A 4,995-nucleotide genomic window follows, 5' to 3' on the forward strand; every position below is an offset into this window, starting at 1 on the left:
CTGTTGGACTATGAAGATACAAGATTGAAGACTTCGTCTTGTGTCCGGACAGGACTCTATTTGGCGTGGAAGGCAAGCTAGGCAATACGGATATGTATATCTCCTCCTTTGTAACCGACCTTGTGTAACCCTAGCCCCTCCTGGTGTCTATATAAACCGAAGGGTTTTAGTCTGTAGGAAAACATACAATCATACCATAGGCTAGCTTCTAGGGTTTTGTCACATCCTAGCTAGTCATGCATTAGAGTGTTGCATCATGTCTACCTTTCATCAGAAACTTGAATTGGGGAAGACAGAACCCCCAGCACCCCCTCTGGAATCAACTAAGGTTTACTAAAAATATTTTCAATGAACCTGAAATGCCCTTCTAAAAAGTTCACTCTCTTTGTTAGAACCTTTGGCAAAATTGGTGCACAATTTTCTAGGTCAATAGAAGGTCATTGAATTAAATCATATGTAATTTGCATTTGGGCATTTGAATGCTAGTAAATATTTTAAATGCTCAAATAATTCTGAAGATAAGTGTGGGCTGTTGGAAATATTCTAAACAGAGCCTCTGATTATTTTCAGGATTTTTAGAAGTGCCTAGCTATTTTTAATAAAGCCACAAACCTATAGAAAAATAGAAAACAGAAATTAAAAGAGAGGGAGAGAACTTACCTGGCCGCAGCCCATCAGCCGGCCCACTTGGCGGCCCAGCGCTGTGCTGGACCATGCCAGCCAGCTGCTTCATCCCTGCCAGGCAGGTAGAGAGCTGACGCCGGCGAGCGCGATCTCGCCATGGCGCTAGCAGCTTGTCGCTTCGCGCGCCTGGACCCTAGGCAGGCTCTACGTTGCCGCCCCGACCCCGTGGACACCTCACTCGCCCCCCTGCCTCTCTCCCTGCTCTCCCGCACCATGGCCGATGCACCTGCCGCCGCACCGCCGCCGTAGTCACGCCCTCCGTCGTCCCCGCGCCAAGCCACCGTGTCCAGAAGCTCCGCTGCCCTCCCCTCCTTCGAGCAAGCCGAGCCCCGAGCGCTCGCTTGCCCCGCAGCCTCTACGACAACCTCGCCCGACTCCGCCATCGCCGGAGATCCCTTTCGTCGTCACCACCGCATCAGCTCGTCATCGACGGTGCCGTCCATTCATACATGACCGCCGTGAGCTCAGCTACCTCCCCATCCTCTCCGTTTGCCTTCTTGTGCACTGTAGCAACTGCACGAAGCTTCACCGCACGCGCCACTACCGAGCTCGTCGCCGACGTGTCTCCGGCCAACCACCGGCCACACCACCGTGTCCAACACACTCACTGCATCCCCAGGAGCCCAACGCACCTCACCACACACCTCACCGTGCCCTGTAGCCTTGGGCTCATCTTCACCCGACTCCGGCGACCGCCAAGGTCGTTGCCGACGATGTTTCCGGTCACCCCGGGCTCAACCACCACCACCAAATGCTGCGGCTTGCTCCCAGCTACGCGTAGATGCCCTCCGCTGCTCATTTGGTCACCGGAACGCACTAATGCACTTCCACCACCGCGTCTGGCCTCGCCGGCGGCTAAACGCCGGCGGGTTTGACCCGTTGACCTTGACTGGGTGGGCCCAGGTGGACTCCCCTGAGTCTATGACAAGTGCCCCCCCCCTCTGCTAATTAACCCAGATTAGTTTTAACTAAATTTAGTTAGTTTAAATAACTGCTGACACACGGGACCCATTGGTCAGATTGACCTAGACGTCCCCGTTGACCACTGACGTCACCCTGACGCACTGCTGATGCAATAACTAATTTCTGGATTTATTTTTATATAGAGAATTCCAGAAATTGTTGCAAACTTTAAAAAATCGTAGAAATTAATTTGTAACTCCAAATGAAAAGATTTATATATGAATTTTGATCAGAAAAATTCAATCTATCCATTGGTAATGGTTTCATGCATGACAAAACAAGTTAACGTTGCTGTTTAAGCAAAATAAGATAATGCACTAATATGGCTATGTTAAATGAACTAACATTTGAATCTTTGATTCAAATGGGTTCATTCCTTTCTGTTTTAGCTTGCATTAGGCCAAGACACATTCATTTTGCCATGTCATAGAATGCATCATATTGTTGCATATTTTCATGTGTTGATTATGTTCGGTGTGTCTTTCGTGGTAGGTTCTGCCTCCGAGGATAACCGTGAATATCCGTCTGAAGGGCAGTACCCTACTACCACTACATCAGGCAAGCAGCCCCATTGATCATATCAATACAATCCCATGTTCTCGCCTCTGCTCTCATTTACTGCATTAAGACAACAATGTTTCAAACTGTTGTGTGCTACGGTAGTTGAACCCTTATCCTCTGCATGACATGTCATTGCCACAGTAACTAGATGAAACCCACTAGCATGTGTAGGAGTTGATTGAGCCATGTATGTGTTTCCTACCTTGCTATGCCTGCTATGCTTAGAGTTGTGTCAGGTCTGGTTCATTTGGGTGATGGGCTAGAGTGAAATGATTATGTCGGTAAGGTGAGGGATCTGTTGAACATGATTTGGTAAAGGTATCGATGAGAGGCGATGTAGGAGTACATGGTGGGTTGTTTCATTGAGGTCGTCCATAAGAACTAAGATCTGTATGCGTGATTTAAGATTCAGCTACTACCACACATTGGGCCCTGAAATATGACCCCGCTCGACTTACTGACCCCTCTCATCCTCTGTCCAGGAATTTCAAATAGTTTCTGGTGTTTTTAGGTTATGTGTTGGCGGCCGTGCGTAGCGCTGACCCTAGGGGTGGGCTATGATGCGGTAGATACACTATGGCCGGGTATGCCGGGTGCCCGTTTGGCGTCTCGGGACCCTGTACACATCGTTTGGGGCCGTTGAGGACACCCCGGCCGGATTTCGTTTCGGATGGCACCTAAATAGGCGATAAACCTGGACTAGAGACTTGTGTGGTTAGTCAGGTCGTGGTCTACACCCACGTCGGCTTTCCCTTGAAGTCTGCCGAGCACATGTCGTGTGCAAACGCTAAGTGGTGGAAACATGTGTGACGAAGTACACCCCTGCAGGGTAAAGAACTATTCGAATAGCCGCGTCTGCGGTAAAGGACTACTTGGTTGCCTATACAGTTCATAGACAAGTTAATGGTTACCACTAAAAGACTCAAGATAAGTGTGAGTACCGAGGATGGCCCTCTCGTAGGATGACAAGGGAGGATCCCGTTTGGAGTATTGTGTTGGTGATTAGTGGACTCGTGTGTGAAAACTATTTTACTAGTGGTGTCCCGTAGGATAGCTTAATTACTGTTTTCAGACGACAACACCGCCCCCTCCGATGGGTTTTATGTAGATCTCGACGTCAATGAGTGACTTGCCACCCAGGTGGTGATCCTGGCCATCGAGGGCCCTATGTAGATAGACAGGCTTCGAGAAGCCTTCTTTCTTCCTAGCGTCTGTACTCAGACTATTTGCTTCCGCATGTGCTTGTATGCTTGTATGACTTGAGTGTCGGGTCATGTGACCCCTACCTGTATGAACATGTTATGTATGGCTCTCTGGAGCCTTTAAATAAAGTACTAGAGTTGTAGAGTTTTGTTGTGATGCCATGTTATATTTGCACATATCGAGCATATTGTGTGTATGATTGAAATGCTTGGTATGTGTGGGATCCGACAATCTAGTTGTTTATCCTTGGCAGCCTTTCTTATGGGGAAATGTAGTCTAGTGCTCCTTGAGCCATAGTAGTCCGCTACTGCCCGGTTCACCGGAGTCCTGCTAGCCCAGCACTACTGCTCAGGACACTTGACTGGCCGGCATGTGTTTCACTTTGTTCCTATGTCTGTCCCTTCGGGGAAATGTCACGCGATGACTTCCGGAGTCCGGCATAGCCTGATACAGCCCGGGTTCCCCGGAGTCCTGTTAGCCCAGTGCTATAGCCCGGATTCACACGCTGATGACCGACTTGCTCGACTTCCCCATAGGTCTGTGCCGCTTTGGGTTCACGACTAGCCATGTCGCCCCGGGTTCTCTGTCATATGGATGCTAGCGACACTATCATATACGTGAGCCAAAAGGCGCAAATGGTCCCGGGCCACGGTAAGGCGACACCCGTGGGGATACCGTGCGTGAGGCCGCAATGTGATATGAGGTGTTACCGGCTAGATCGATGTGACTTGGAATCGGGGTCCTGACAGGTTTAGCCTCTGTGATCTCGTGGTAGATCAACTGATGTAATACTCATATCATCAAGAATAAATCAAGCAGGACGTAGGGTTTTACCTCCATCAAGAGGGCCCGAACCGGGGTAAAACATCATGTCCCCTGCCTCCTGTTACCATCCGCCTTAGACGCACAGTTCAGGATCCCCAACCCGAGATTCGCCGGTTTTGACACCGACACCTGGTTTCTCCGAAGAGGCGTTCGATGCCATCAACTCAGGAGAAGCGTACATCCGAGCTGCTCAAAATGTAACATCCCAAATTTTCAATTTGGAATGTTATACACTAGATCATCATGCATAGCATATTTTCTTGCATTTTGGTTGATCCTAGAAATTTCACGCAACTCAAGGACCCACGGAGAGAGTTGGAGATTTCGTTATTTTCATATTTGAGTTCTCTCAAATGTTGGAAAAGAGGATCATTTGATTTATATATTTCATCTTCAATTATATTCCTATATCAAAAATGGGAGAGGGAATAATATGACTTCCCAAAATTTAGGAAAATGAAGATCTAATGGATAAATCAATTTTTGTTTTCCGATGTTTATTTTGCAATTTAATTGGATAGGGAAAAATGCGCGTTTTCAAAAACTGCATTCTAGGTCCGGAGTAAAGTTCATTTTGTTCGGCTCATTTTTAGGAGTCGGGGAAAATTTACTTTAGAATTTTTGGAGTTCGTTTAGTTTTCTTTTTCTTTGTTTTTCTGCGCGCGAAACTAAAAAAAAGAGGAGCAGCGCCGCGCCTGGGCCAAGGCCCAGCCGGCCAGGCCGGCTTCCTCCCTGCGCGCGCCGAGTCCTAGTAGGACT

The sequence above is a fragment of the Triticum aestivum genome, chromosome 7A (genome assembly GCF_018294505.1).
Source record: "Triticum aestivum cultivar Chinese Spring chromosome 7A, IWGSC CS RefSeq v2.1, whole genome shotgun sequence".
NCBI lineage: Eukaryota > Viridiplantae > Streptophyta > Magnoliopsida > Poales > Poaceae > Triticum > Triticum aestivum.